The sequence below is a fragment of the Lemur catta genome, unplaced genomic scaffold (assembly GCF_020740605.2).
Source record: "Lemur catta isolate mLemCat1 unplaced genomic scaffold, mLemCat1.pri scaffold_66_ctg1, whole genome shotgun sequence".
NCBI classification, from domain to species: Eukaryota; Metazoa; Chordata; class Mammalia; order Primates; family Lemuridae; genus Lemur; species Lemur catta.
In genome coordinates, this window is record NW_025423865.1 from 76,543 (window position 1) to 97,440 (window position 20,898).

At 42.2% G+C, this 20,898-nt stretch overlaps 2 long non-coding RNA genes across 7 annotated transcripts; one reads left to right on the plus strand and one right to left on the minus strand.

Moving 5' to 3' along the window:
* Positions 1–1,687: 1,687 nt before the first annotated feature.
* Positions 1,688–7,463, plus strand: LOC123629989. Of its 6 annotated transcripts, XR_006732501.1 has the most exons (7): positions 1,688–2,741; positions 3,833–3,905; positions 4,548–4,665; positions 4,927–5,130; positions 5,730–5,837; positions 6,398–6,568; positions 6,966–7,463. It is a non-coding gene; the product is annotated as an uncharacterized LOC123629989 (long non-coding RNA). The 6 variants fall into 6 exon arrangements; XR_006732503.1 differs by lacking the exon at positions 6,398–6,568 and having other exon boundaries at positions 1,696–2,741; XR_006732502.1 differs by lacking the exons at positions 4,927–5,130; positions 5,730–5,837 and having other exon boundaries at positions 1,709–2,741.
* A 7,108-nt stretch (positions 7,464–14,571) lies between these two features.
* On the minus strand, positions 14,572–18,253 carry LOC123629997. The gene is made up of 3 exons (XR_006732514.1): positions 18,190–18,253; positions 17,068–17,193; positions 14,572–14,593 (listed from the first exon to the last, which is right to left on the minus strand). It is a non-coding gene; the product is annotated as an uncharacterized LOC123629997 (long non-coding RNA).
* Between the last annotated feature and the right edge of the window lie 2,645 nt (positions 18,254–20,898).

Here is a 20,898-nt window from a genome sequence, read left to right on the forward strand (position 1 = left end):
GGTAGCGCGCACGCACACAGAGACATGCACGAGCCCCCTCGGCCCCTCCCCACAGCCAGGCTGGGGGGAAAGGTCAAACTCAAGGGCGGGCCTGACCGGCGAGAGGGAGCCCCCGCCCCGCGCCGTGACGACTGCGGACCCGCCGAGCCCCGCTCCCGCCGCGGCCCGGGGTGCGGGCGGGCGGCCCCTCGGCGGGAGCCGGCCAGGTGAGCGCGGCTGGAGGAGAGCGTGTCCGGAGAGGAGAGGACCCTGCGAGCTCAGTCCCCTGCGGGACCCCCTTCCGGGGGCGCCTACGGGCTCCGGGCGCGGCCTCTGGGGGAGTCGCGGGGGCCTTGGACGGGCGACTGGGGTGCGGCCGCCGGGCCAGGCGTGGGTGCGACCCGGGTGGGGACGGCGGGCGGGCGCGGGCCGGGACGGTTTCGGGACACGCGCGGCGGGCGGTCGGGGGAGCCCCGCGCTCGCGACGAGGCGCCCTGCTTTGCCCGAGCCAGCGAGGGGGGCGCGGGTCAGGGCCCCGGGCGGAGCGGGCCGGGGCTGGGCCCGGCGGGACCAGGGTGGACAGATCCGCCCCGGGAGGCGCCAGGGCCCGGTCTGTGCGCGTGGCCAGGCCGGTGCTTGACGTTTGCTGCCTGTGGAAATTTCAGGACTAACCGATAAAAAAGTTACTCGGGAGACGGAGCCGCTTGACTGTCACGCGTTCTTCCCCGTGCATGCGGGAGATGGGTTGGTCTTGCATACACAGCACACACGAAACTGAATTTATGCCCAGTGGGCTTTAAAAGTAATAAAAACTCCAAAGCCCCTGAACAAGGTTAGACGAGTTTCAGGTGTCAGGCTTCGTGTTCCGTGGGAGAGAAATATAAAAGGACGCCCAAGTACTTGATGTGCCCAAGCAGTCAGGCTTTTGTAATCAGCTTCGGAGCGCATCACAGTGGTGTGTAGTTGTAAGGGCCAGGGTTAAGGAATCACGTTGACCCAGCGCAGCCGGGTTGGAGCCTCCCTGAGAGTCACCTAGAAAACTGTCACCAGCCCACTGCTGTGCTGACTGTGAATGAGCAGAGCTTTCGCTGGCTTTTCCCTTTTATGTTTTCCACCGTCATAACGTATGCGGGTATGCTACCTGCTTACGAAATGTTAGAATGAATTATCCATAAACTCTCCACTTTGGAAGTTATTAGGCAGGAGCTCTGGCATGTGTCTTTTTTCAATATTTGAAAGTTGTTTGGAGATTTCAAATATAATGGATTCAAATTGATAGGGATTTTTTGAGTATAAATCATACCAAGTGAGTAATGTGGGTTTTTTTTGTTTGTTTTGTTTGAGACAGGGTTTCTCTCTGTCACCTGGGCTAGAGTGCAATGGCCTCATCATAGCTCACCACAGCCTCAAACTCCTGAGCTCAAACGATCCTCCTGCTGCAGCCTCCAGAGTGGCTGGGACTACAGACGCTATGCCCAGTTAATTTTTCTATTTTTAGTACAGATAGGGTCTGGCTCTCGCTCAAGCTGGTCTTGAACTCCTGAGCTCCAGCAATCCTCTCACCTCGGCCTCCCAGAGTGCTAGGATTACAGGCGTGAGCCACCGTGCCTGGCCTTGGTGATTATTTTCTATCAGGTACTTATCCATATTCATTTTAGGCTAATAATAATTTTGTTCAAATACATTCTCTACACTCTTAAGGCTGGTTTCATTGATCCCAAGTGAATTTCTTTTCCTAGAGGAAGGTAATTGCATGTTTTGACAAAAGACTCAATGGAAAAATTCTACTTTATTCTACACAGCTCTACCAGTCAGAAGTAATTTGGATATTCTGTATATTACAATTCTGCTTGTCAGAATTCTGAAATGGAAATATTTCATATGTGCTAAATATTTGCCATTTCCCAGGGGCAGTGAGCTGTTTACGTACGTTCTGCTCTGTGCCCAGCAGTGCCGGGCTTCCTCCCCTGGTGGTGTCCAGGGCACAAGCCAGAGAAGCTCAGCTCCATCTCTCTGTGGGCTCAGGCAGCCAGTCCTCCTGCTTAATAAATAACTGAATTCAGTAGGGTAGAATTAGGAAACCACCTTTTTCTTCACATTAAACAGGTAATGTAAAACTTTAAGGAATGTTTCCACAACTAACTTAAAATGGTATTCTTTTGGACTTTTCTTTCTCAATTCTTGAAAAAAGCTTCGGCGGGGCCTTTTGGGGATATTATTGAAGAGTGCTGTTTTCAGGTATTAGAAAGCCCAGTTCAGTCCAACTTTCCGTCCTGCATGCAACTTAAAGGTTTCCTGTAAGCTCTCCACCCTCAGCCCAGCTCAACCCTGTCCCTAAAGCTTGAGGTTCAGCGGTGGGAAGGATGGGCAATATTTGTTCTTTTACTCTCTTCTTTCTTCGCCTGTTTCACCCTCCAAACTCCTAGACTGTGGCTCTTGGGATATATCCATTTGGAGAATAAGATACTAGCTCCCCCTTGTGACAAGCACCAGCACTCTCTGAGTGAGTCACTTGAAAGTCTTCCAGTTGGCTCTGGGGGGGTGAGACCATCCCTGTCTCATCTCTACCTATAAATTCACCTCTGTAGAACTTTCTTTCTAATGAATCTCTATTTTTCTCTTTCACACGATGCCTGGGACATGAGCAATGGATGATTTTGGCTTCCTCTGAATAACTCCTGAGAGGGCATGTGTAGTTCCTCTGTGGGAGGACATTGTCGCCTGTGTCAACAGCTTTGAGGCTTTAGCTAAACTTGTGGGAGGTAGGCAAATGTCTAACTATACATCCAGTTATGTTTGCATATGTTAAAAGTCATATTGAGAGAAGAAAAACAGGATTATAAGTGGAAGGAAAGGGAAAACAAAAGATCATTGAGAAAATGGAGGGAGAGAAAAATCAGGAGAATTGGAGAGAGAAGACAAGACCGCTAACCTGGATATTCTGAAATTGTTGCTAATGTCTTGGCTTCCATTAATTCACTCTAAGCTATGCCTGCCTGTGGATGCTAAAGCATGATATTTTATTTGGAAAGTGTCTAATGTAGTAAAATAAGTGATAACTTTAAAATGAAAAAAAGGCAACGAGGAACACTGCACTAAATAGCTAAAAATTATTTTTTTAATTGTAGCAAACATTGAAGTTGTTCTACCATCCATTTTCAGTTCCCTCGAGCGACAGCCATGGTGTTTAGAAGGGGAAACCTCATCTTCAGATCCAGAGGAGGGCTCTGGTTGCTCTAAACCACTTGAAATAATCCCATTTCCCTGTCATAGTGATTGACGCAGATGTAAGTCAATCAGGGAATGACACTTTCCTAGTTAGATAAATTGGATCGGGGTGGCCCAGTCAGAGTGAAGCTTGAGACCATATGGTTTTAGAACCACCGGTTCTAACAAGGGGCCTTGGCCTTTGCTCTGCTGTTGGATGTGAAGGAGTAGCCAGCATGCGTGCTGCTGGCAGTCATTTTATGAGGCCAGCCTGACAACAAAGCCATCATTTAGGGGCAGGCAATACTGCCTTTTACATCTTTTTGGCCAAAACTAGCCACATGATCATCTCTATCTTATGGAGAGTCTGAGATAAATCATATTTCAGCTGGGCAAATTGACCCTCCCAAGAAAATGAAGGTTCTATTCATAAGAAAGGTTCTACCAAATTGGCCTTTAGATGACCCCACAATGTAAGAAAAGCATGCCACCCTCATTTCTCTAGCATCATCTCTTGACACTTTTCCTGACAAATTCTATGCCACTGCCAAATGAACTTTAATTAATCCCCACTGCAACCCAAACATCCACTCACATAACCCCCTTCGCATGTAATTTCTTGCCATATGTCTGCCTTTCTTCACAGGTTATAAACTCCATGGAAGTTCCCTAATAGTGTCCCATAACTGACCATTGTCTTGATACACACTGGGTTCATAGTAAGTCTTTCTATACTTATGGATGGAACCATAGATAGATAGCTGGGTAGAGAATGGGTGGGTGGGTGGATAGATGGGTGGATATATGGGTGGACAAATAACCGAGTGGATGGGTGGCTAGATGGATATATGGGTAGATGGATGGTTCAGTTCATTTATGAAAGGTTAGATGAATGGATGGATGAACGAATGGGTGGACAAATGAATAGATGGACAAATAGATCAATGTTACCTATACTCTCTCATGCCTGTGTTTACCCAAATGCTGCTCCCTTTGCCTAAAATGCTCTTCTCCCTCTCTCCACCCTGCTAACTCCTGTCCACCTTTTAATATTCAGCTGAGACATTCCCTCCTCCAGAAAGCTCTCCCTGACCATCCTTCCTGGACTAGGTGTCTTGCTTTTTGCTCCTGCAGTGCCTGGTGTATCTCTCTACAATTAGCTTTACTACTTTGCTGTGCTGGGCTGCAGGTCTGGCTCCCCTTGCCTTCAGATGCTCAGCTGTCCGAGAGCAACACCTGACTCTGAGTCTGTGTGCCCTGCACTGACCCCGCTGTCAATCATGGAGTAGGAGCACAAGAAATTTTCAATGAACTTAGAATACAAATGAAAGTAATAAAGACCACATGTTCCTTGTTTCTAGGGAAAGATACGGCATGTGGAAGACACTGTGCATGAGGTGAATGAGGAGTTCTTCCAGCTCTCTTCTCCAGCCCTGGAGCTCCAGAAAGAGGAGGATGAGCCAGACCCACTGCCCCCAGGTGAATGCTCCACATTTGTGGTAAGCCCAGCAGATGAGCATCTCAGCTCCTAAGGTGTCCAGGGGGGTGGGACCCATGGAGTCACGGCCCCTTCCACAGAGAGGTGTTAGGACTGCAATAGCCAGCTCTGACCAGAATGTCCGCCAGTCAAAGTCAGGTTCTGTTTTGTTGGTTTCATGAATGGAAAGCTTAGAGCTGGGGCTGGAGACAGGGAAGCCCACACCGTCAGATTAGGTTGAAACTCTCTAAATTAATTCACAGCCTGAAAATACTGAGGACGGGCATGGAAAAGGAGCACTAACAATGGCTGTTGTAGATGTAGCCTAATTAATAGTGCACACCTCTGGGACCAGGAGCTTTCTGCAAGATGCATCTTCCATCCAGGCTGTTCCCTGTCCTAGCTGCAGACACATGAAACGATGGAGAAGAAAGGAGGATGAAAGATAGAAGTGATCATGCCATTGTGTCTGCACTGAGCTCAAGATAACTTTATTTCCTTAAAAATATAGAAAAAGTAAAGCAAGGCCAGGCGCGGTGGCTCACGTCTGTAGTCCTAGCACTCTGGGAGGCTGAGGCGGGTGGATTGCTCGAGGTCAGGAGTTCGAGACCAGCCTCAGCAAGAGCGAGACCCCGTGACTACTAAAAAAATAGAAAAATTATATGGCCAACTAAAAATCTCTATAGAAAAAATTAGCCGGGCATGGTGGCGCATGCCTGTAGTCCCAGCTACTCGGGAGGCTGAGGCAGGAGGATCGCTTAAGCTCAGAAGTCTGAGGTTGCTGTGAGCTAGGCTGACGCCACGGCACTCACTCTAGCCTGAGCAACAAAGCGAGACTCTGTCTCAAAAAAAAAAGAAAAAAAAGAAAAAGTAAAGCAAAAAAGCCAACTTTATTTGCTAAAGCTGACAGCCAGTCTTTGGGTGTTAGTTCACCAGTTTGATTGTTTTCGTACTGCATAACATACTATTCAACCAGACTTGAAGTTTCTGACACCTTTTATGTCATTTATCTCTGTGTGTCATGTCCCCAATTTGCTATCGGGTCATGTTTAATCCTCTCTTCTAGACCCTGGACCTCTGGACTTTCACACCGAAGCCCAGTGCCTCACTTGTCCCAGCCTCGTCCGTGCGTTGCTAAAATTAGCGAAGCACCCTGGGTGGCGGAGGGGCATGGGTAGGCACCTTCTCACATCCGCCTTCCCAGTGTGGGCGTCTGGGCTGGGATACCTTGAAATACCACAGAATCCCCTCTTCCCCTGCCAGGGAACACCCTCTGCCACGGTGACCCCAGGAGTCCGGGCCAAGGGGCAGGTTTTCTTCTCATTCTTACTCAGCAGGGAAAGTCAGGTTGGTCCCTCAATATGGAGAGTTTCAGGAGAACATCGTGGGTATCTGGGTCTTGATGTCTGAAGATCTGGAATATCAACTTTTCTTGGTCAAACTGACCTCTCTCTTAGTACAGAAATGATAAGAAAGGGCACCTGTGTCCACAAACAGCTGAGGGGACATTTCTCTTGTGAGCAGACAAGGCAGGGTGTGGCCCAAGGACTGGCCACGAGAGGCACAGATGCCCCTCCCAGTGAGGCTGCGGGAACTGTGTCTCTCACGGCCTTCCAGGGTCCCTGAGCCCCAGAGGTGGGTCCCCTCGGGAAACCCAAATGCAGATGCTGGCTTCCTGTCATCTCATCGCACCAATCATTCTTGCCCTGAGCTTTATCTGGACTTCCTCCACAGCGTTTGCTCTAAGCTGAGGGGTCAGTTCCTCTGTGAACCCGCCCTCCGTCCACCTCAGAGGGGCAGTCGTGAAGGTAGCTCGACAGCAGAGGGACTAGGTAGGTGCAGGAGCCTGTCCTCACCTGCACTGAGGGGCCAGAAGAGCATGACTCGGTGAGGATAAAGTAACAGGTGATCATCCTTAAAAATACATTCTATACAAATATCCCTGGTTTTAAGGAAGGGAAAATTAGGATTAGATGAGGGATTATAAAATATGCTGAGATTTAATTATTCAATAATCATTCTAAATTATTAAACATGACAATTGTATAATGATATAGTTGGCCACTGTTGTGCATTACTGTGGTGACAGAAACTTGTGAACACTGTGTCTTCATTTGTTAATCATGAGGTCAGTCCCTGGAGGGAGCTCACTGGCATATTCCCATGTTTGGGGTGGATGTTGGTGCCTAGAGAGTGTCTAAATGACAAAAGTCAGGGCCAAGACCACAGAGAGGGCTCAGAATAGAGTGAGCTGAGAGCGTTCAGGGGTCACCTGTCCATGTTGTGCATCTGTCATTCCCAGGTGTCTCCCAGCATCTCCCCTTGTGAGTGGCAGGAAGATAAACTTCATCCACTGGAGACAAGTGGCCCAGATGGAGAGAAGCTGGGACCCTGGGCCCTGAAGAGCCACCAGGCCCTGGAGCTGGAGGTGAGAAGAGTCCACCTCGCTCAGAGGATTGAAGACCTGGAGTGGGAGCTGTCCTTGCTCCTTCAGGCGGCCAACAGCAGTTCGAGCATGGGAGGGAGCTGGCCCAGCTGACACAGCGGCCTAAGGGGCACTGAGTCACATCAGATGCTGCATGGTGGCCACCTCCGGGAGGTGCCTTCTCACCGAGAACATGAACGGGCTCCCCTGGTAGGAAGGAGTGGGCATCTGGGGCCCGGAGTGTGTGCTGGTTTTACGACGTGCTCCTAATGGGAAACACCTGGATTTCTTTCAGAGCCTGGACCTCAGCTTGTGCTCAATTCTGCCTTGAACTTTCTGGGGTGAGGGAAAATAAACTGACATGGGTTGACAAAATCAGGGTGTGCTCCTATCAGAGTCTGTGCCCAGTTTTTTCACTCAGCTGTGGGCTGTGGCTTCCCCCCAAAACTTCAGTTGGGGCCCCTGGCTTGAGGGGTGAGAAGTGCTTGGCGGGGGGCCCTGAGAACATAGGTGCAGCCAGAGCACATCCATGCCCCATCTTCCATCACACCTCACAGCTGAGTCTCCTGGGCCCCCAGTGTGGCTTGTAGAGAGTCCAAACAGCCATGTCCCCTCCTGACTCCTGCCGACCTCCTGGACACAGAGGAGGGTTCGGTCTGTGGCCTGGGCCTCGTGACCACATCAGATGTCCCAGTACCAAAGGAGACTCTGAGAACACCCAGTCAAACTGGAGTTCCCTGACCCTGGACACACCTGGCCCTGCCGTCTGAGCCTGGCTCCAGCAGTTCCCTCCTCAGAAGGCCTGTCCCCCTGCGCTGTGCCCAGGTGAGATGTGCTTCACCTCTAAGACCCAGCCCAGAGGCCCGTCACTCCACGGAGCTTTTTCCCACCCCTTCCCAGATTTCTACCCCGTCTCCACCACATGTCTGCTTCCCACCACAGTCACCTGTGCCCTGGATGGCCCTGTCTTCCAGTCGGAGCTCCTCAAAGCAGGGTGTGTCTCATTCACCTTGGTGTCCCTCTCTCACACACAGACACGCTTACACACGTGCACATATAGACGCGAACCAACATTCAGACACACACACAGACACAGTCACAAACACAGACATGCATACTCTAACAGACACACGCACATATACCCTGAAAACACTGCTTTGCACCCACAGGGTAATAAGGGACCCATGAAGGCTTTAAGAATGTAATTGACTGTAAAGACATAGCTTCTAACCCAGAGATCACACAGTCATGTCGGGGTGCCACAAAGGCACGTGGGAAATTGTGCAGAAAATGGTACAAAACTGAGTGCCAAACCCTGTCCCTTGGCACCTGACAGGTGCGAAAATGAACCTGTCCTGGTGGTCTCTGTCCCAAGTCAGGAGAAAGTATGAGGCCCTGTCAGGGACCCAGGACACATTACAGTAACAAAGAGGCCAGAAGGAAACATGTTCTCTGAGCACAGCTGTTTGGATTCCAGCATCAAGTTCCATCTTATCAGTTCCACAGGCATCAGAAATTATCTTGAAGCATTTAGGCAAATTATGTTGTGAAGAGAGCTGGATTTACAGAGATTAGGCAGACAATAAGAACAAAGTTAAAATCAGAATGGCATAATAAGCCCAGTTTGAATAATAGCTTTAAACCATGAAACTAATTTTAAAGGTAATCAGCTGAACATATTAAAAAGTCCAGACATACGTGGTGAGAATTATTATATGGAGTCTTGCTTCAACCACTTAGGAAAAGCCGTTTATAGCATGGGAAGTTCAACTTGTCCTGGTTTACATTTCCATGTCTCTGGCTATAGCATCAGATAGTTTGGTGAATTTCTGTGTGGCCCATACATTACCCACAGACTTGTTTCTTGAAATTTATCTAGTTTCAACTTATAGGGGTTAAGGCACAAAGAAGTTTGCCTTTTTGTAATTTTTTGTAAGAAATTTGGATGAGAAGAACCCGAAAAAATTAAGAAAATAGTATACAGAGCTACAGTCAAATAATGAATGTATTATACCTGTTTTTTTTTAGAAGTATAACTTTTTTTTCTCTATATTGATCACATAGAAACCTCAGGTTTAATAACTTCTTAAGGCTGGGAAGCCAAACCAAGGCAGACTTCAGGTTTTATTTACTGTTGTAAGGATGCTGGCTCTGACAGAAAGTGAGTTTTTATTTACTTTTTTTAAGTCTAGGGACCTTTGAAGTCAGGCATTGTATGCATATTTTCAAATATGATATTTTAGTCAAAGCTTTGGTAATAAATCTGGAAAACAAACATTTCAAGTAGACAAACAAAAATGTTTTAAATAAAAGTCATACGGACATGATTTTATCAGGTATTCAATGTCATATAGTCAACATTTGTTCTGCTTAATCTCCATTAGTAGTATCATGAATCCACCCATTTCTTTAGCAGAGTTCCGGAAATTTTTGTTTAGTCAATTGTCCTTAAAGTTATCAGAAACCTGTATGTAAGAGTGTTTGTTGGAGTCTGTTTCATGAATCTGAGTATAAATGATTTTTAGAGATTTTAAAAATCTGATGAAAGTTTACAGTCAACAAGGAAACGTCACTATATCTATGACAGATAGTAACCAGAATTATGACTGATAATATATTAAACTTCTATAAACTTACATGCTTGTAGAAATGATGTTTTTGAAACATTCATATCAACAGCATACCAATAAATGAAACTAAGTAAGATCTAGTGTCACTTATCATTGGACCATGTTTCTTATACAATTTATCCAATGAGTCTAATCATTTAATATCCTTTTAAGATGAGAGATATATATTTTGAATCTTTCCAGGGACCCAACTGGAAATTTTCATAATTAATTCTAGGTTAAAGATGCTTAAGTTAGAATTCAATTTAGGGGAGGTTTGTCAAAGATGTTAAAGGGCTCAAAACATTTGACCAAAACAAAATCAGAGAACACTGTAAAATAGTAGTCATTCATCTAACCAAAGTGATAATCAAAAGACTTTGAAAGCAGTACAGAAAGTTACATGGATGCAAAAACCTTCACCAGTAAGCCGGTAAACCAGGCAAGAAAGTATGCTGACAGCTTTAAAGACATTTCTAATTTTATGTTATCATTAATTTTTAAACCAATTAATTTGCCAAACTTTTCTTGTCATATGAACTAAAAATAATTTAATTTAATTACTAAATATTTTATGAGTGTTCATTTATTTAAACCAATCAAAATACAACTTTTGAAGAGATTTCTTGCTGACTACACAAGATTTTATTATGTAGACATTACATATGACATAATGCATGTGTATATGCACCAATACGTCTAAATATATATATATATAGTGTGTATATATATATACATATACACATAAAAAAGGTCTTACAGTTTTCATTTTAGGATTTTAGTCATGGGATATTAAAACATAAACTCACCAGTTTATAAAAACCAGTTGGACCTAAATCATTTTTCTAACAAAATGGGATAAGGTTAAGATTTTCCTAAGTAGGCCATCTCATAAAGGCTGTCAACCAAATTTTGGGTAAAGCAGTTTGACTCAGTTATCAATATACTGGATTGTACAGAAAACACTTCACTGTGAAAATGTGACTGAAACATGTGAGAAGGCTGAAACCATAAGAGTTCTCCTAAGAACTAAAATACCAGTGTTATTTTCCGAGAGGGTCAGTTTGGAACCTGTGACTCCCAGTGTGGAGTTTGCTGTACTTGCTCTTTCTCGTTGGCACTTCTACATCTCCAGTATCTGTTACAGCCCGAGCAGGTTCACTGCCTGCTGCTCAAGAGGAGATCAACACACTGAGCCAGCAGGGGTTACAGCAGAGAAACAGTTTTATTATCACAGGCACCACGCGAGGAGAGGGGAGTAATTTCTCAAATCCATCTTCCTGAAGAATTTGGGAGAAAGGGTTTTTAAGTGCAGTTTGGTGAGCAAAGGGCTAGGGAATGGGGTCTGCTGATGGGTGAGGGATGAGCTCATAGGGTTGGAATGCAGAAATTATCTTCTCAGTTGGTAGGTTTCCTGGGTAGGGGCTTTCGAGGCTGTTGGATCCATTCCCACATCTGTCCACGGGTCTGGTTAGTGTCAGCAGGTCTCCAGGATGCAGAGTTTGAAAAACACCTCAAAGACCAGTCTTAAGACTTAAACAGCAATGGAGTCAAAAGTCTTGGGATTTACAATAGCAATTTGATCTATAGAAATAGTGGGGGGAGTCACATATCGGGTGCCTGTCAGGGAGGCACAAGTAGTGCAATTAAGTAGTAACCCTTTGCAGCAGCAAGGAAGTTAGGGAACAATGGCTCTTTGATTTCTGTCTGTATCTGTACTTCTATAAAAATGAGACCTGGATTACTATTTATACTTTGTGGCTTCACAGTACTTTAATATGGACAGTTTCATCTCCATGTGTCCCTGCCAGTCTGTGAGAACAAAACAGGTTGTGAAATATTTGATACAAAAGGCCTTTGGTCCAGTTCTGGCAGATACAGGGCTTGGTTTTGTCACGAAACCAAGTCAGTCCAGACTTTTGGTCTGTCCATATGTAATCATTAGTGTCCGTCAACTTAGCAAAGGGAGCAAGCTGCAGAGGCCTGGCTTGCGAGCCATCCAGAACATCTTATCATTTAGCAAGCATTGACATCATGAGGGGTAGTGTCAACATCATCTAAGAGGTGCAAGAATGCCTTCTGTGGAATCAAACCATTGATCACAATATTGCCCTAGAATGTCACCCAGAAGAGATAAAAATTTTCTTTCTAGTGACTTTACCTGAGAAAAAGACACTTTTTCTGTGTTCAGTTACTCACCAACAGCAGCAGTACCATAACATGTTTTCTTTGGCTGTGGATGCCACTGCTTGTCATATCTCCATCTTCCAGACCAGTCCCACCAGGCACTCACTTTGGCAGAAACAAAAATGAGTTCAAGTTCCTTTGTATGATTTACATGGTGGCATAACTAGCAATTGGATTGATTAGTAAGTGTGGCCAGGGTTTGAAAAACTGGTGCAAAGGGATGCTGGGTCTGTGTCTGACCTGCTGGAAAAACAGTAAGAGTTAGTAAGAGTGAGTCATAGTTTGAAAGAAAAGTCATAGTGGAAGATTAAAAGGGAAATTGGGATAGGTTGAGGCAATCCCCACTCAGCTTCCCATGTGCAATCCTCGAACAGGGAGGCTCAAAAGAAAAAGGGTTTATGAAGAACCCTTCTTGAGGGGAGGGGATAAAAAGAGAAAAAAAAAAAACACAAAAAGGAGTTGTTAGATAGAAGATGTGGTTTCTTGATCTAACATCTTGGGAGAAACCTGTCTACTTTTTGATGTGATGTCTGCTTCAGGGGCCCGGGAATTAGCCCTGGAAATCCTTGCTTTCAGGTCACTGTAGGGGTGATCTTCCTACTGTCTCAGTGCACTTTGGTGTAGCTCGCATGAATCCGGGAAAATTTTTCTTTTATTTTGATGGCCATGTAGGTAGTTAACAGTACTTCAAAGGGGCCTGCCCGGAGAGATGATAGTACATGTGTTTCTCTAAAAATTTTGATGTATACAGACTCTCTTGGTCAAAAAGGATGGCAGAGCATATCAGTTGGTGGAAGCCATGATCCTTTCACCTGCTGATGATATGTTTCAAGCATATTAGTCAGTGTCTGCATATAGCTAGTCCCGGTATCAAATTGTTCACTTAAATCCCAACAGTTTCCAGACACCCTGGCAATAGAATATCACCTGCCTCCACAGGCATCTTTGGAGTCTGTGTAAATAGTGGCAAAATTTCCTTTTACCAATATATAATCTCTAATGAGGGCTATAACAAAATTGACTCAAGGAATTTTTGGGTGAGCTTTTGAGTGCCCAGAAATATTTTATGTTAAAACTAAGTAACAGTTGCATGTACCCTCTGGAGTTTGGACCTAGAGGCTTTATGGCGTCACTCAGTCAGAGACTTTCAAAGAATGAGGATGTCTAAGAGGACACCTGGTTTATGGAGTAAAACATTGTCCATATGCTGAACAAGTAAGGAAAAAGAATGGATCCCCGGCTAAACGTCAAAGTATGAATCAGCTGTGACAATTTGAGAGAATACTGAAGGACATTCACAGTATCTCTGAATACTCAGGTCCATGTTAATAGTCTCACTGTGTAGGTGAATGTAACAGAAATTGTGAAGTAGAGTGAAATGGAATTAAAAAAAAAAGTTGAGCAGAGGTCAATTATTGTACTATTAAAGTCACATACTCTAAAAAAGCATTTCAATTAGTTTCTATTTTCTAGAAAAATATTTGATGTAGCAATTATTTCTAAGATAATTAAAGTACCTTTGTATATATTGGTAGCAAAATATTATATACATAACATATATAGACACAAGGAAATATAGCTATACAGATGGAAGAAGATGTAATCAGTCTTACAAACAATTTTTTTCCATGGATCTTAAAATTATATTTTAATCTAACTACAAATCTTTGCATATTTTGTTGTTTTAAGCAATTGCTAGCTAGGTAACACTTCGCTGTTAGGAAATTTTTGCAATTTCTGTAACTGTTTGCTTAGACAAACACCTAGTATGTATACATGCATAGGTAGGTGAAGTAAAGTAGTTAATTTAAGGATCCCATATTTGGCTGCATCTTGGCTGTGACTCATAGGTCTCCATTAGCAATTAAAACATTATTTCTCCATAAAAACCAGACAAGAATAAGAAAGAAAGGAATGCAATACAGAAATATCTGTGAATTCTTGAACACATGACTAACATGGATTGTACCCTAACAATTTACTGGGAGTTTCTTTATGACACAGATGGATATTGTGGGTGGTCCACACAGGGTTTCACCACTGAGTCGGTTCCCGCCTCTCACCTGTGTCTGAGGTTCTGTCTCCAGGGGTCTAACACCACCGAGAGGGCTCAAAATGCCGAGTGATCAGCTCTCATGTGCATTTCCTGGATGAGCCTTCTTTTAAATAATTTTGTTGGGGATTCCCTGCAGGGACACGTCACACCAGGGGCAGTCCCCCCAAGCACTCCCACTTGTACCCACAGTCACCCAGGCGTGCCTTTGGCTGGGAGGAGGAAAATGCCCTTTCTCTTTGGAGCTCAGCAACTCAGTCTCTCATTTGTCTACAAACGGGACAGTTCAGTTTCCTCTTTCCTTTTATAATGGCCCAGAAAAGCCAATTCAGAGAAATTTGGGGAGGAAGAGGCCATGAATGGAGAAGACCTTTTTGAGTTCATCACCATGTCAAAATTAGGACCCCTCAAAACTACTTCCCAGTAAAAGTATTGACAGATCAGAAAAATCCATGACCATCAACCAAGATCGTGAGGGCCGTGCAGTCTCAAGAGAACTAACCTGTTCAGACCAAGTGAAATCTTGAAGCAGGGTGAGCACCCGAGGGGGCCATGCCTTTACCTGGCACTCATGGTTGGCTACTCTCTCAGGGGTTGGTGAGTTTTCTGGGTGCCACACAGGTTGACATCATCTTGTGAACAGACAGGAACCCAAACTCGGAAAAGTAAATGAAAGAGGTTTATCCTGAGCTGAGTACGTGTGACCATGGACCGGAAAATCACAGGCAAGAGGTTTTCAGCGAGTGCTCTCACTCTGATTGGGTTACATCTTGGCTTTATACCTTTCAGAAGGGCAGGGTTTGCCCATAATTCAGTATACAGAAGGTATACATTGGTTTTGCCCCAAAAGGCATGACATGTCAAAGGGGGGTATTACAGGTTACTGGTGGGTTTAAGGATACTGTTTGGAGATTCTCTTTGTATTGTAATAACCATTGTGTTTATCCTAAAATAAAGTATTATATAAAATTTAACAGCTTAGGGATTTGTTCTCCTAAGCAGAAACTGTGCTGTGTCTGTGCAGTGGACACATAACGTCCTAGCTAGTAAGAGTTGGACAAATGAACAGTGGATAAGACCAAAGGGAAAACTGAAGCTGCCAGTTTAAGCCCTTGTAACCACAGCTTCAAATCCCTAATGGTAACGTTCATATCAAATGATAGAAAGAGGGAGTTAGAAACACATTTTATGTGTACCTTTGCAGAGACATTGAAATCAGGGGAAGAAAATACATCGTATCTAGGATTCAATGGCCAAAACCATAATAACTTCATAAGCTTTTGACCATAAGTATGTCTTTCTGTGCTCCTATGTGCTTCATGTTTCCATTATGTTAATTTTCTGACCATTTATTTTAGTTCAGCCTGTCTCCCTTTTTAGATACTTAAGAACATTAAACACATGGGCAGTTTTGTTCATAAGGCAGGAGATTTTGCTGTTATTGTGAGACTAACATTAAATATCCCTAACTTATCAGAAATGATACAAACACAGACCATTTTGCTTTAGGATGGGTTTAGAGTTGTAAGATTTTTGTGCTAAAAACTGACACTTTAAACACATCAAACTGTCCAGGAGCATACATAAAAATGTATGCTCACAATTTGAAAAAATTTTCACTTTCACTTCACCATTCATACTTACCCTGTTTAAATAAGCCAATTCATTTACCAAAGTTTACTAAATTCATAGGAAATACAGAGTAATCTTGCTTCTTTTTAAGTAAGTTAGGAGTGCTGCCTTATGTATAAACCAGTCTGGCATCATGTAAACACAACACATACTACATGGATATCCACAAATAAATCTAAACACATGCACACATATAAACATACACACACGTACACACACACACAATGTTCCATTACCTTTAACCTCACAATTCTAGCCATGAGGTTCTGATAGAAACTCCCCGGTTTACAAAACATCACTGGACCAGAATTACCTCTGACAAAACTGGTCTCTTTCATATGTTTGAATTTTCATGGCTGTGAGAGTTAAGCTAATTAAGCCTATGGACCAAAGTGTTGGATAAAAGAGTTTGGTGGCAGTCTGATTTTAAAAAGACCCTTTTATCCTTTTTTTCTTTCTTTTCCTTAGAGGAAAAAGAGTGCTCAATCTTTGTGTTTTAGCTTGAACTCACTGTAAGATCTCCAAGTAGCTTTGAATGACAAATAGCATAAACTTTGAGTCCACCTCAAGAGCAACAGGAAAACTTAGCAGGTTGAGAGTTGACAGAACAGACAACAGAGACAGAGAGCTTGAAAAACTGGACATTTTAAATTCATAGAGGCAGGTCGAGCACTTGAGCTCTGAATTTTCATGGATGCAATTTGCCCTTCAGTTAAAACATGTGCACAAGAATTGGCCCTAACCAGCTGCAGTCCTAGCGTACCTGGCACGCCTTTGAATCTTGCCATTTACACACACACTTGTGAGTAGAGTTGCCGGAATGCGACCGGGGTGCCCAGATAGGATCATTCTCCTTGCCTTTTCTCACTTGTAGAGGATTGGCTTCCCATTTTTCTTTACAGGAAGCAACCGAACGGCGGTCTACGGGTCAGTGTACTGGATCAGCATGTGCTGATTGTGGGCAGGACCGCACAGGGTTTCACCACTGAGTTGGTTGCTGCCTCTCACCCGTGTCTCAGGTTCTCTCTCCAGGGGTCTACCACCTCTGAGAAGGCTCAAAATGCCAAGTGATCAGCTCTTATGTGCATTTCCAGGCTGATCCTTCTTTTAATTAATTTTGTTGGGGATTCCCTGCAGGGACATGTCCGACCGGGGGCAGTCACCCCAAGCACTCCCACTTGCACCTGCAGTCACCCAGGTTTCCCTTTGGCTGGGAGGAGGAAAATGCCCTTTCTCTTCGGAGCTGAGCAACTGAGACTCTTATTTGTTTACAAATGGGACAGTTCAGTTTCCTCTTTCATTTCACAAAGGCCCAGAAAGGCCAATTCAGAGAAATTTGGTGAGGAAGAGGCAATGAATGGAGAAGACCCTTCAGAGTGCACCTCCAAGTCAAAATTAGGATCCATCAAAACAGCTTCCTAGAAAAAGTATCCACGGCTCAGAATATACCAGGACCATCAACCAAGATTGTGAGGTCTGGGGACACAGGAGGACTTACCAGTTCAGCCCAAGGGAAAGCTTGGAGGTGGGTGGCTTTGGATGCTGTGCTGCTACCTGTTGCTGATTTTGGGCTCCTCCTTCAAGGAATCCTGAGTCTTCTTTGAACCTCAGGTGTGAGCACCATCTTGTGAAAAGAAAAGAACCCAAACTCCTTAAAATAATTAAAGAGGTTTATTCTGATCTGAACATGCATGACTGGCTCACCTGGAGCACATGGCCTCAGGAGGTCCTGAGAATATGTGCCCACACTACTGCGGTGCAGTTTGGTTGTATAGGTTCATGCAGGTAGGAACTACAAATAACTCCCTAAGTCAGTATGTGGAGGGCATGTATTGTTTTCCCTGAAATGGCAGGACATCTTAAAGTGTGTTCTTATATGTTATATGTGCACTTACAGTTTCTTTGACTTGTAACTGGTTAAAGTATGAAGCTTTGTCTTAAGTCTTGGAATTTCTTAACTTAAGAAATCTGTTGCCCAGATTCGGTGGCTCACGCCTGTAATCCTAGCACTCTGGGAGGCCAAAGGTGGGTGGATTGTTTGAGCTCAGGAGTTCAAGACCAGCCTGAGCAAGAGCGAGACCCCATCTCTACTAAAAATAGAAAGAAATTATCTGGACAGCTAAAAATATATATAGAAAAATTAGCCGGGCATGGTGGTGCATGCCTGTAGTCCCAGCTACTCGGGAAGCTAAGGCAGGAGGATTGCTTGAACCCAGGAGTTTGAGGTTGCTGTGAGCTAGGCTGACGCCATGGCACTCTAGCCTGAGCAACAGAGTGAGATTCTGTCTTAAAGTATAAAAAATATAAAAAAATAAAAATAAAAAGAAATCTGTTAATGAGAGATAAGCCATTGGATGTTTACTGAAACTCAAGAGGTCTCTTATGTAAATTGAAGGCATATAGGTTTGTTTTAGGCTATTTTCCTTCTATAGCCTTAGGTCTGCTCATGATTTGGTGTCTCACTGTCATAAAGTATGATGTCTCCAAAAGGATAAAGGAGCACCTACCGTTTCATAGCCAGTATCTGAGCCTTAGGTTATTTCTGCAGTCCCCTTTGCCAAGAGGGCGTCCATTCCATCACAGCTGGGGGGCTTAAGATTTTATTTTAGTTCATACAAACCTGACTGTAGAGAGTTGTTCTTTTTCTCTTGATCCACCACAATCACTGTGCGGCCTCTTCTGAAGCTAGTGCTCTGCGGAATTATTTACATTAAGCAGAAAAATATTATCACCTTGCTATGAATACCTGGTCTACTCCTAGCAACACCAAATCTTAACAGTGCTAGGTGAGTTTCCAAATATTAGAGGTTGCTTCTCTCTTCTTAGTGTCTCCTTTTGACCAAGCTAAAGTCAGGTTTCTGGATGTAAATCAATGACCTCTACCATTTCTGTGATTTGCTAATCAGCTGCTTGTCTAGGGAGCATGGCCTATAGAAATACTAGGGCTTTTAATGCACCATCTTATAATAGGACATTTTTTGTTTCTAAAACATTTCATAGTCGTGAACTAACCTAAAATCATACCTACCATAATAAAAAAATATTTCTTTCTTTATCTTTTGGCAATTGATATATCTGGATGATGGCAATTAATGCAACCATCTGGAATTATTTTATTTCTGTGAGAAGCTTATATTTCAAGGCCTGATTTAAGTTTCTTATAGCATACTCAGCTTCATAATTTTTAGTTTTTTTAAATTATCAACCACATAAAACCACATTAAAATTATGATTGTTTTGTCTATAAGGTTTAAATTATTGTGAATAGTTCCCAAAATGCTGGCAAGTAATTGCTGGGTTCTTTCTTTAGGTGATGAATGAAGGGTGGCTGGATTCAGAGTGAAGCAGCAATGGACAGAGACCTCTGAAGAGGAAAGCAGTAATATTTCTCAGGATGTCAGGTGACTGCCAATAAAATAGTCTATGTAGGATAGGAATCAGTAAGTGTAGTAGAAACTCTGGAATTAAATCAATGGAAGTTTTCATACATTTTTCTATTGCTGTTATAGATTCCAAACAAGGTGGATATGGCTTGGCCACTAGATCTAACAAAATACTGAAATAAGCAGTAGGTCTCTAATGATTCCCACATACTTGAGTCAGCACTTGGTCAGAGTTTTCATGAACAAAACATGAAAAAGGATTTGTGAGCCTAGAATCCTAGAGAAAAATCTGATAGTTTATATTTCAGTATTTATGTTTAAATAGCAGCATGCTTCTTTTAACTTGAAAAGTACACAGTTATTAAAACATACTTCTATTAATATGTTTTACTAATATATAATTAACCTAATATCAACTCTCTTTTGGATTTGCCAGGTTTGGAGCACTTTAATTTTTGCACAGAGGGAAGTAAAACTTACTTTTTTGTTGTTTTTAAATACCAAGGTTGAAGGACAATGGCTCTCATAACAGTTTTGAATTATTTAAAACCTAAAGAGTTTTAACAAACCTAATTATTCCTATTTTCCTTTGTTTTGTAGAACAAAATTACTGTTTTGAATTTTGGAAAGCTAAAACAAAAAATAGTAGTTACAGAAGACATGATATAAATCATAACTAATGTCAGAAATAATTTCATACATTTTAAAAACACTGTAACAATTGTATTGAAAATAAATTATGAAAAGCAAACAAGACTTCTTTTTAAAAACTGATTTAGGAGTGTAAAAAACAATAACCAAAATTTAACAGAATTACAAGAAGAAACTTCCACATAAGCATAAAATAGCCCAGTCATTTTAAATAAAAATGTCACTCATTTTGTTTCTGCTTTATAAGTATTTATATAATAATTTAAAGGAAAGGACTTATATGTTTAGACATACACAGATATATAAATATAAAAATTGGTAATAATAAAAATTCCCTATGGTTTTAACAAATAATTAACTAATCAGTATATTAAATAATACATATATATCATATTAAATTTGTCCTGTGGATAAACTATTAATTTCTTAAATAAGAAGGAAATCATATCTAGTTTCTTGTATACATATTTTCATGTCTCTAATTATCGTATCTTATATAATTATTTAAATTAAGTGTCTTCATATTAAATATAAATGTTATATATCATAAAACATAGTTTATATATTATAAATGAAATTATATAATATTTATATTAAATATCATCTTTAATTAAAATAACCTTTTCCACACAGAAAAAAAGAACTAGAGAATAAAAAAACATGAATTGTTTTATTGTTTTTTCTCTATCAACACATATTAACAATTGATTAACAATTGAAATAGATGAATATACACATATTCACATACATATACACACACATACATATTTATTTGTGTTGTATAATTTTGAACATACTGTATGTGCATGCATATATATATATGTATATATATATATATATATATATATATATATATATATATCTCCTCTGAGGGCAACTGGAGGATATATATTTTGTCCTTAAGCCATTGCCATTCAAAAATAACAAGAATAGATATTATCATTATTTATAAGTGTTTTGTGTCTGTTTTTTACTAAGAAACTTTCCAGGCTTTCAAAACTTATTAATTAACTGAATGATTTATCTAAGATCTTAAAGGTAGATAAGGATAGGGAAATTGTAATTTATCTAATACATTAAATCCTTATGATTTGTAGCTTGTAAAAATATTATGAATTTAAAACGTTTAGAATGGGATCCATTATTATTTCATTTAGTTCAATATAAGTTGGTACATATAATTTTGTGTTTTAAGCAGTGATGAGATCAGTGGTAATTTACTTATAAATCCAATATAGGAAATTTATAAAATTTAAGTCACAAGAAATTTTACCCTCTTATTAAACAAACAAAAA